Below are 12,621 nucleotides of genomic sequence, written 5' to 3'. Positions count from 1 at the left end.
ACCTGATGATGACAAAACCTTGTCGAAACGTTGTACATTTGCTGTTATATTAAAGTTTTTCTTCATTACCCATTCAAGCCGTCTCCAGCCATTATTATACGAAATTCATTGGTTTTCCTAATTCCCTGAATGCTTCATTTGTATATGATTCAAAACTAAGTAGAAACATATTTCTTTCATTTACCAATCAATGCACCAACATATATTACATTTTTAATTTACATTGTCTAATTACTTAAGAACTCGTCTAAATGTATGTGATCTATAAATAACTATCATTAGTGTTTCATTTTCTTCAAGATATATAAGCACTGTTTCTAATAGCGTAGTACCGCGCTGTACTAAGTGTTTTTAACTCCTTTTAGTTTAAAGTCAAATTCGCTAAATTTTTCTTTTTCACTATAATTCTTAAAATTCGAACACTGAATTGCTGAATAGGATTTTTAATTTAAACTTTCCCCGAGGATTTATTGGGACAAGTGGGTATTTAGCACCTTCTTATCTGATTCTCTTATGGGAATAACAACGTGTATATTAATTAGCACGCCGAGCTATTCTGGTTAGTGAATGAGGCAGTAGCTACCGGTGGACTCACCCTTTGGCCTACTGATCTATCAGGCACTAATCAGTTTTATTACGTCAGAGACTCGAAGATTTATTGACATATTTATAACAGTGTTGGGGCCTGAGAGAGCAGATTCTTCGTAGAATTACCACAGATTTATGCAGACTTGAATTTCCTCCTATTTTATAAGGAAGGACTTTAAATACTTTCACTGTATTTTCACGCAGTTTTTCGTAACTTTCACTTCTAAGTTCTCACGTAGAACTTTTTTTTAAAGTTCTCACTTTCGATTGCCGGTAACATGTTTGTAAAACTTTATGTATCATAGTTTTACTTTCTAAGAATTCTTCAAGTTCTCTTGTAAATTTAAAGTTAGGTTTCACATTCGTTTGTGCGGGCGCCGTTTGGTTTTCGCCTGTAATCTGGTTAAGTTTAAGTATTTGTATAAGTTTGCTAGTGGGCAAATAGCGTATAATTTGCCCCACAGGATAGTGAATTCCAGGTTTTCATTTAAAGTTTGCGTTGTTATTGTTGTCACTTATTAAAGTTTAGTTGAGAGTTAACTTATTGTGTAACATTTTGAGGCCACTCTATTTGTATGCTAGCCTATGTTACAATGGTGAGCACACGCTTGTTATTTAATAAAGTTTTTGTCACTCTTGGTAGTCACACACTTTTTGCAATACACAAGATCACTTGCCCATGATTTGTGTAATACTAATAGTACTTTATTTGTTTTTCTGTAAACTGACAAGATTTAAAGATTGGTTCCTTTTGTAAATCTGCTGCCCTGTCTCATTCTTTGTGGCTCAACCAGCGGGAAACATACCCGCATACAAAATAACCTCCTGTTTTTGCGGGCCCGGCCTTTTCAGCTTTGCCAGAAATCTTCGAGATACCATACTGGTAACATGTAATCATTTTCACTTTTATGTTGGTCTTAACATAAATCATTACTTCCCTAGACCTATTATACTATCTACAGTTACAAAACAATTTATATCTATCTAACTGATACCAATTTACATCTACTTTATTTTCCAACTTATATCAATTCAATATGCTAATATATTATAATAGTTCTTATACTCATGTGTAATAAATTTATTTGATTATACTACAAATAAAAAAATTCTCATTTATGTTTCATCTGAGCAAAATGAAGCCTTTTTTTTAACTGTTTGATAAGTATATTCAAATTCTTTAACTCTATCACTTTATTTAAATCATCTTCCTTATATACTATCCATATTTTGTTCCTTTCTCCTAAAGATTTCTTCCTTTTACCCAAAGAAATTTCAAGCTTGTATTTGTTTTAGATTTTTATTTATTTTATAACTTTTTTAATGTGGCTGTCAGATGTTCATTTAAATAAATCTTATGTTCATTGAATCTTTAATCTATGTCAGAACTTCGTTATTAAAATGTTTATACTTATTTGCTATTAGCAAGTTATCTCTTACTACTTTTGACTTCAATTTACCATTGCACATTTCATTCTGTTTTTGTTAACAGTTGGTACTCTATGTACCACCTGTATGCCACCTTCACTAATTCTTATATGAATTTTATAAACAATATTTTGCACAATTTCATTTACATATTCGCTTGGTTCTTCTGCTACTTCAGTTATTTCCAAATATTGATTGCTTCAATACTGAATTAATTCACAAACTTCCTGCTAAATTTATTGATTTTCATCAAATCCAGCACAGTAAAAATGTGTGGAACCATAAAAACTTGTGGAACCAAATCTTGCCACATACTCAACCACTCTCTTAATACAAATTTCACAAGTGGTTTTGTTGCCTTCTAAGGCAGTAATAATTTCTTTCATTGTTTTGGACACTTCTGTTCATGAATATATTATATTCCTGGTGCTAAGTTGTCTTTCATGCATCATATTGTATGAAAGAAATGTGAAATATAATCTTATATGTGTACTGCAGATAACTCGTATTTTAAGGAACGGCTTATGGCAGGAATTTTGTTTAAAGGAAGAACATTACTAGTTATAAACAACATTCTAAATGCCCCCAGGCAAGAATTAAAAAGGTGCTTAGTTTAACTAATATAAATGACTTTACAGTCACCAGGTGTATTTCAAAAAATACCCATGAAAGTTAGATAGACAACAAGGTAGAACATCTTCAAAAACTGTTTAAAAGTCAGGTTAATTTTCATTTGCAGTTTGAACTTCTTTGGCAGTGTCATCTGTTTCAGTATAAAGAACATATGTGCATTTCGAAAACACCTATAAGGGTCAGACAGATAGCCCTTCACAACAAAAGGTTGCTCATTTGCAATGTTTGGTTGAGAATTAAATTCATGTTCACTTGCAGTTAGAACTTTTTCAGCACAATCACCGATCTTAACATGCAGAACACAATGAATCACGTTTTCCTAAAGTCAAGTTTAAACCTTAACTGGGGAATACAGTCTAATTTAAAATATTCATATCCATTACCCACTTTAGACATTGTCCAAAATCTAAAATCATAACTTGCAAATGTTCTTTTACATTACATTCCTACCCATACACACACTTATAATGTTTTTTTTCTTTGTGAAGATAGCTGATGACATAAATGGGTAGATGATAGTCAATTTTTACAGGATGGTTTCTTAGAAAAGGTAAGAAATTCTTAAAACTGTTATTAATTTCTTACCTTTTGTGAAACACATGTGAAGTTGTCTGAAACTTCCTTTCTCCATTAAAGCACTTTTTTCATCTTGAAATCATATAAACAGTTTACCACTGGTTATACACATAGTCTCCAAATGTCTCCTACATGAGGTGTATTTAGATGAATATGCACAAATTGATGGAGCACTCAAATGGCAAAATGTAACTTTTAGAAATCAAAGTAATAATGGTAATGTTATTATCTCAAGGGACATAGAATATTGACATGTAAGTGAAAATGTTAAGTTTTTATGTCTAGAGTACAAGAAATGAATGACTGTAAAAGTTTAGTATCTTCTTTTATTTTAGGAATAGTCTTTCTTTACATTAAATTATAATACTTGAAAAAATGAAAAAAGTTTTTATACTAAAATACTTCTTCAAAGTTACAAATTAATTAAATCTTTATCATTTGGAGCCAAAATAATGTAAACAAAGAGCAGCACAATTTACCAACTAGTACTACAGTGATGTTTTTTTTTACTAATTGTGAATATTTATTAATATTAGATGTGCTGATTGATGAATATTAATGAACTGGCACATTTTGTGTCATAAAATAAAGGTGCAAAGAGAAATCTTTCATTTTTGGTAGACCAACAGAGTGGATAAGGCCTCAAGATGAGAGAGTTCCTGATATTACTCCTTTTTTCAAAGAGGTGATAAGATTCCCTGAAAATTATAATGCCAGTTAGCCTTGCTTCTGTTGTAGAAAAAATTTTAAAGCCTGCAAAAACCACATTGGTAAAAGATAAAATTACCTTAAAATACTTGTTTATCAATCAAGTTCAAATGGTTTAAAGATGAGCAGTAAATATTACTATTGAGGAGACCAGAGAATGCTTCATATACAGAGTACAACATTTCAGTCACTCAGGGAAGCATCTTCACTGTTGCATAAGTAATTTACATAACTTGGTTAGTGCCAATGTTAAGACGTCCCATAGAAAACAAAACCAAGATTCTGTACACCGGTTTGTCACAAATTTTACACATAAAGCTACTTCAAAAGATTACATTTTATTTTTGAAAGAAATGCAACTATTTAATTTATAGAATTTAAAGATAAATATTCTTCATTTCAACATGTACACAGTATGCTAAGCAACAATCCACTGAATTTTATTAAGTATTGCCAAACACAGCAAATGCTCACGTGTATTTATCAAAATTGTTTAAGTTTTATTAAAATTGGTAATACAACATTGTAAAAGTGCTAATGGAACACTATTTTCAGTTTACAGATACTAATAATAAAATGGTTGTTTCACTGAAATATTTTATTGGAAAATGTGATTTTATTTCAGTGCACAATACTAAACAAATAACTTGTTTTATTTTGTGTATTACATGAAATACATGATTATATAATAAATACTAGCAAAGATTTATTTAAAATCATAGTCATCTGACAGTCAAGTTAATGCAAAATTTACAATGTCATCTATAAACATCCATGTGAAATTCTAACAAAACTACATCAGCAATGAACATAACATAAATTTTATGCTACTTTCAAAACTCTGTAGCAGAGAGTTATCAAATACACAGATACAGTCAGGAGTTCAAGTTCCCTATTAATATTTTTCTTTATGAATCATTTGTCTTGTGCCTAACACTAACCATACTTTAGTTTATAAAAATGAGATATATAAAACAGTTTACAAACCATGTATATAAATATTTTACCCTGTGACTCATTGTCTTCCAGATAAAATTTGTACTATAACACAATTCTTTACTCTCTTACATTATATATAATGCTACATTTTGTATACTCCAACTGTGATCCTTTTTGTTCCATCCAACCTCAGTCTTCAAAATAATAAGATTTTATTCTAGTGTCATTATCATTTTCAAATAAAGTATACATCAATGGGAAAGTTTTCTTTAGTTCATTATTCTGTATTATATAAGTTACTGTTTTAAGCATACAATTTAGAGTTTACATCTTTAGAATCAATTTCATACAGGATGTTTTATAAGTTTTTTTAATATATAATATCCACTTACAGAAACAAAAAAACCTTAGTAATAATTAAAGTACAAAAGAGCGAGAAATGGGATATCAAAGAAGTGTTAAAACATGTCAAAGTTTCACTAGTGTTAACTTGGCATCATCATATTCATCGCCAAAATGTCAAGGGATATCTCCAGAACTTCCAACAAGAAAATCTTCTTAGGCTAATACATCCATCTTTTCAAATGGGAAGTTCTTCATTGCAAGACAGAACAATGGCAGCTCCTTTAAAGTTTATTCATGATATTTATTTATATAACATTATAAACATTAACAAAGACATTTGCTTTTTCAGACAAGTGCACAAAGAAAAGCTAAATACTTAAAATTAATATTTCCTGACAGATAATTTTTGCACTTGAATTTTAATTTTTCTTTCTAAATAATTAATGTTTTTTTATTTTAATCACCTTAAAACCAAATATTTGTGTTGTAGTATTGGTTGTACAAATGAGCAGAGTTCTTGTATTAAAAAAAAAATTCAATTTAATTTCTTAATTTTCAGGACTAAAATGAGTATTTGTTATTGATTAATAACAGGATTTTGTCTCTGAGTAATGCCCCTGAAGATTAATTTTTATAATCTATAATAAAGTATCCCTTCAGTGAGCATTGTAATAACAAGGATGACCCATAAGAAGATGTAAATAGTTGTCTAGTGACCTTTACCCGCATATGATAAAACACAACAAAACCTTGAGATGAACAACTAAGTATAAGAGCATCATTCTATAGCATAAATTTAACACTACAAACTTGACACAGATGCTAATGTTTTTGCACATTACTAACAGACTTATTATTTAGTTTTTTTTCTGAAAATTTGACTCCAAACTAACACTGATATTAACTTGTAACTGAAGCCAAATTATAATGATATAGCATTCTTATAGATCATATCGCAAATAAATATGCTTCTGTGACTTTATTTTTGATTTGGAAAATAAATTAATCATGCTACAAACACTACTTTTGTTTAATTACTTTAGTGACCTTCAAAGATAACTTGATAAAATACTGGTAATAATGTTGCAGAAAAAAAGAAAAGATATACTTACAATAGACCTATCATAACATTACCTATGGTAGTGATACAGTGTATAATAATTAAACAAGTAGTAGCTCAATTTAATAGCTACTTTGCATTATTTTCTACATTTGTAAAATGTTAAGTCTGATATTATAGTATCTAACTTGGACTTAAATTTCCTTAAGTAGCTGTAACAATGGATGTTTCAAAGTTCACTTTTTTTTTTTTCAGCAAGACTACCCCATTTCTAAATTAGAGTCTCCATTGATTAGAGGTTTGTTTTTTTTTAATAAAAATGTTGATGATATAACAGAAAATACATTAATTCAGAAACGATTTAAGTTTAAAATTGGATCAATATTTTTACTTTGATGATACATTTTATGCACTTGCTAAAACATATTAACCTAATAACCCCTGCAAATCTGGGTACTTTTTCTAAACTATTCCTTCAGTGAGCATTGTGCAGAGTAAATATCTATGAAGCAATTCAAAACAAATATAACACAGAAATAGACTTTCAGTTATATTCCATTACAACAGTTACGTAATTATATGTCCTTTTACAATACTGCATATATATATAATGTTTTTTTAGATTATGGCATATATTATTTTAGTGTAATGCTGTATAATTGGCTATCTGCACTCTGTAACTGTGGAGAATTAAACACCAGATTTCAGTGTTGTAAGTTTATAAATATACTACTGACAACATTATAGCAATTACATTAATTCTATGTATGTTTACACTATCAGAATATCTATGTTTGTTAATGATATCACATCTTTACCCTATAAAGCCTGAACTTTTGTTTAGTTTTTTATTCTTAATAATTGAATTTTAATATATTTTCTCTTTAGAAGGGGGTACAGAAGTCTCTATAATACGTTCATCATATTTTTCTTTTCTTTTTACTGTTTATATATTTATTAATATTTTAATTCTTCTTCTCTTATTCTTTTACAAATTTTTTCAATACACCTGCACATTTCTTTTTGTTTATTTTCCTTTCACCATCTTCAAAATTCATACATTTCCTTCCTGACTCCTTTCCTCTTCAATCCATTCATATTCTTTTTTTCAGATTGTTTGCATCTTTTCACACTTCCATATATGCTCCATTCTCTTTCATTTTTTCTTAAATCTCTTGACCCCCTCCCACACACACACTTTTTTTTTTCTGCCCTCTATTATACCTCTACATCTAATCTGGTTCATAATATTTTTTTCTCATTTTCTCAAATATTCCATTTCTTGATTTTGTCTTTTATATTTTCATAATATGAACAGTAAATCCACTGTTCTACTGAATTTCATTCTTCCTGGATATTTTGTACTATCTCTATTCTTATTAGTTCATCTATCGTTTTTCTGAAAAGCTTTCATATCACTTGTTTTTTAATCAATTTTATTATTTCTGTACTCCCAATACTCATTCTATCAACATCCCCCATTTAGTTTTTCTATTATTTTATATTCCTTTAATTATCTCCATTAACCATTCTTTAGCCATAATTTTTTTTCTTTCATTCTTATTATTTGTCAAACATATCTTCATAATCTCTTCGTACCCTAGCCTTCAACATTTGGTCTTCCTGTTTCAAACCACAATACAATTTGGTGTATTTTCATCTATCTAAAGTATCCATTTCATGTACCTTCTCTTCTTTATTCCATTCCCATACATTATCACTCATCAAACTAATGTATCAAAGAGCTGAATTTTTTCCAATCACAATTCTTCTAATTTTCTTTTTTACCTAATCCTCTTCCACATAATTTATATATATATATATGTACTAAATAACACTGGGCTTAATGGCACCTTTGTGTGATTCCTTCTTGTGCCCAAAAAAATTATCTTTGTCTGTCATGTATTTTTCCTTTATTTTTATTTTTCCAAATAAATCTCTTGTATTGTTCTTACTTTAATTCTAGTTGTGAGTGTTTTCAAGAACAGTCTCTTTTCTATCTATAATATTATATGTTGACTTCAAGTCCACAAAAAAGCAAACAATTTTTCCTTTTTGTCTGTAACTTATTTTTCTAAAACATGCTTGATTTTCTTCTAGCCATCTCTTTAACCTCTCTGCCACCATACCTGTTAGAATTTTATACAATGTATACAATTATGTTATAGTTATGTGGATGCTCTTTCTCTACTGGCTTATATGTAAGACAAATTTCCTCTTTTCTCCATTTTATGGGTACAGTTTACTTTTTAATTCTCTGTTTATTAGTTCTAAGTTTTTCACTATCCTTTACACTTTTGTGGCTATAAAAAACTTGTTTATTTCTTGATAATCACCTAGTCTCTTATATTTCTTCAATTTTTATAATTTTTCAGTTTCTGTTTTTCTATCCAATTTGTCATAATATATTTGTACTTTCCAATCTTCTTTGATTTCTTCTTTTTGATCTATGCCTTTTAATACATCAATAAAATGTTTTTTAAATTTTCTAGTTTTACTGTTTGTCCTGTCATTTTTCTTTTCCTTTTACATCTATTCACTTTTCCCAAAAATCCCTTATTGATCTACTTTTCCTTACCTTATCCTAGATATTATCATCTTTTGTTCTTCTTATCTTTATACAAAAACTCACTCTTTTTCTAGAACCTTCAAATAAATGTCATTGTTTTCTTGCTAAATCTTACAATGCCTGTTTTAGATAAAATAACAGATACTTCTAATAATCTGAAGAAACAAGCTTACTTGACAACCAATATAAGTTTGATATCTTTTGTTCTTCTTATTTTTATCATATAATTTATGAAAGTCTCTTCTAGCCTTTATATAATTCACTTTGTCTTCCTCTTACAATGTCCTTCTAAATATATTTAAATATCTTCTTACTTATCTCTTTTTCTCTTTAGAGTCTATATCAAACCAGCCTTGGCTTTCCTTATCCTTTCTTTTAATCCCCACTTTTTCAACTGCCTCCATCCATATTTTACTTAAAATGTCTTAAATATTTTTCCACATCTTCTGATTTCTTTCAAATGTTTATAAAACCTTCCTTCCTCTCTTCTATCCACTTCATCCCCTGCCCTTTTTTTTCCCTAACACTTTCTTGCCTTTTAATTTCTTTTTTTTTAATATTTCCACTAAAGCTGAGGGATTAGTGGAACCTAATAAATAAATAATTGTCAGGCACATTCATCAATTACATTCAACTAATTCATTATAGTCACAAGACTTGAATAGTTGAAACAATCAAAAATAGTAAGAAACAGAAACACTAATTCCCATTAGTTGCTTATTTTCATGAATCATGACACTAATCAATTAAACTGAACGATCTTGAATTAATAAATAAAATATCACAGTAACAATATTTCAATTACTTTGGTAGTTGGAATACTTACAAACAGTAATAATTGGAAACCCTAATTTTGATTATTTGATTATTTTATAACATTAATCAACATGATCAGTGCTCATAGATAATTGATTAATTGCTTATCTCTAATTTTCATAGTTACTGGAAGATGATCTGATTCACTTCTCACTTCATATTTTTATTACTTTTCCTAAAAGGTTACATTCTTCTTTCGCAATTGCATAAACCACCACTTTAGCTCCTCTTGCTCCTACGAAAGTAAAATTTTCCTCTATCTCCTTATTTTCTCCTTCATAACACTCTATCAATTGTATTCTCTCTGTTTTCACCTCATCATCTTTAAATTTCCTTATCAAACTCTATTTATATTTGTTTCTGTTTTCTTCTCCTTAATCTCTATCTCCTCTTATTTCCTGTCAAATCCTTGCATTAAAATCTCCCACCAATGTTAACTCTTTCCTTGTTCTTATCTTTGTTATATCTTTTCTTCAGCTGCTTCAATAATCTTCTTCAATTTTTCATCATTAACACTGTCTTTATAATCCCTTTCTCTTTTCCTTTTTTATAATTTAATATTATTCCATAATTTCACCTTTCTTTTTAAATGTTCCATTTAACATTCCTCTTTATCCCCACTAACTGTCCACCCTTAGGTCATTCTTTTTTCTCTTTTCTGTGTTATTCTTATAGTCCATTTAAACTGAGATTATAATTTTTCCTCTACAGTCTTCTTCATTTTCTTGTACAATAATGACTATATCCTTATTTCCTATATGCTCCCAAAACGTTTTATGTTTATTAAGTATTCCTGCAACATTCCATATTAACATTTCTATTCTCTTTTGTTTTCTCCTTTCTTATTCTTCCAACCTTTTTATTAGTTTCAAAACTTAATTCTTTCTCCTCTTCCCACTTTTATAATCTTTTTGTCATTTCTTTTTAATGACAAAATCTTTCTTACTCTTTTTCTATTCAAGTTCTTGTCCTTCTGTTATTATTTTATCAATTTTCAACTTTATATTCCTTACATTTTTTCTCTCATTTTCCTACTTCAAACAATTTCTTCCTTACCTCTTTACTTTTTCTCCTTCAAAATCTCTTCTTTTACATTCTCTCTTTCAAATTTACTATTATTGGTTTTGCCGATCTTCCTCCTTTTCTTCCAACCAAATATACTCTTCTCACCCCCAACTCAAATCCAGTTTTTAATTTAGCCTACCTCTTTGTATCCTTTCATGCTTCAATTTTTATTCCTTTAAATACTACATTTTGTCTTCTACTCCTATTCTCTCTTTTATCTGTCTGTGTATGACATAATTTTATCTCAGTTTTTAAATCTTTTATCTCTTCCAACAAATCCTTTTCTTCATTATCCTCTCTCTCTATCCAAAGTTGTTTTGTATCTTGTCTATTTGTTTTCTGATTCTCTTGATTATTATTTGTCAAAACTTGCAACAACATTTCTTTCATATTTTTTTCTTTACTTATACAATTTATTTATTTCTTCTTTTTTATTTTCTTCTCTTGCTATATTTCTTCAAATGATAAATATTAAAAACACGGTAAAACCAAAAACATCTTTAATTATGGATGTTTCAGAATTTCTTTAAATTCCATCATCAGCATTAAAACCTCAAAAAAGTTAGTTCACAATATTCTAACTACAAAAGACAACATTAGCTATTGACCAAGTTTTTGTATTCAATTGGAAGTTTAGAAAGAACAGCTTTAAATGCTAACAATATAACAGAATATATGATAAAACATGCAGCATACACCTGTTTAATAAATAATACTGTGAAGAGAAAACATTATAAAGAAAAGCTTAAATATAAGTATAAACTCTGCATCTTTAAAATAATAATATTTATCAAATAAAAACACTGAGAATCTGGAATTGATTAAATTAATGACAACAAAGAGGAGTTGATGATATTATTCAGTGTTGGGAAATCACTGAAAATGGAGAGGCTATCTTTAATAAAGAGTTCATAATCTGTGGTTCCAGGGTCAATAATTTTCAAGTTTTTCTAGAAGTACGAGGTGGTTGTTATCCTCACTGTGCAATCAGATACAAGGTTGATTAGTTAAGCTTATATCTGCTTCTAGCTGAAATTCCCATGTGCTTGTGTGCATGTATTTGTAGGTGTCATGTAAGTTTACCAATACAGGTAGCTTTACACCTACCACAAGTGTATTTATATGTGACACATGAGTGCATAGGAATGGGTAGAGTGTCTTTGGTTTTAAACATATTTTTAATTCTAAATGTTGACGTAAATACTAAATGTAGCTTAATTTGTGGGTGATATATTTTGTATATTTTTTGAATTTGAGCTTAAAACTTTGTTTGCCAATGAAAAGTGATAAGAACTAATGGATATTTTGAGACAGCGTGTGACTTTTTGGTAGGTTCCATTTTATTTTTCAAAATTTTTTATGTGATGGGAGTGTAAGAAATTAAGGGGATAATCATTACTTCATAATATGTTATGAATTTCTGAGTAAAGACAGAAGTAGTCAAAACAGATATTATATGCTCTGTTTAGAAGATTTAAAACAAGGTTGTTTGAAGGAGTCTGATATGAAACTGTTGAAGTGAGTGTATAAGTCAGTAACTGTTTTTTTAGGGTAAACAGATGTGAGAAAGAGTTGTTTAAAAAAAAATTATTGTTTTCTTCCATCTCACATGTAAAGTTTATACATGAATGTTGTGAGTTTAGGTATTCTAAAACGTCTTGGCGTGATCATTGTTCACTGTTAGAAAACATTACTTTTGTTTCTTGGTATTTCTTCTGTATTTTTAATATTATTATAAAACTTTGTTTTTTTTCAAATGAATCAACATTTTTGTATTTTCCATAAATCCTTTTTATTCCTTCTTTGCATCTTCTATTACTTATTTTGATAAAATAAATAGTTCCTCTTCCTTTCTCTAATTCTCCTATTTCCATCTTTCCTACCAGTATTAGTC

General features: G+C 28.8%; 1 protein-coding gene across 7 annotated transcripts in view; it reads right to left on the bottom strand.

Moving 5' to 3' along the window:
* Positions 1–3,642: 3,642 nt before the first annotated feature.
* Positions 3,643–12,621, bottom strand: part of LOC106459600 (protein CLP1 homolog) — a 107,609-nt gene continuing 98,630 nt past the window's right edge. For 4 of the 7 annotated variants that reach the window (XR_002610600.1, XM_022386120.1, XM_022386122.1 and 1 more), the window contains one exon: positions 3,931–5,496. The gene's annotated coding sequence lies outside the window, so the exon portion shown is untranslated. The other 3 variants (XR_002610601.1, XM_022386121.1, XR_002610602.1) reach the window with 2 other exon arrangements.

Source organism: Limulus polyphemus, unplaced genomic scaffold (genome assembly GCF_000517525.1).
Source record: "Limulus polyphemus unplaced genomic scaffold, Limulus_polyphemus-2.1.2 Scaffold635, whole genome shotgun sequence".
Lineage (NCBI taxonomy): Eukaryota > Metazoa > Arthropoda > Merostomata > Xiphosura > Limulidae > Limulus > Limulus polyphemus.
The sequence above is the reverse complement of the archived record's forward strand: the minus strand, read 5'-3'. Positions and strand labels throughout refer to the sequence as shown.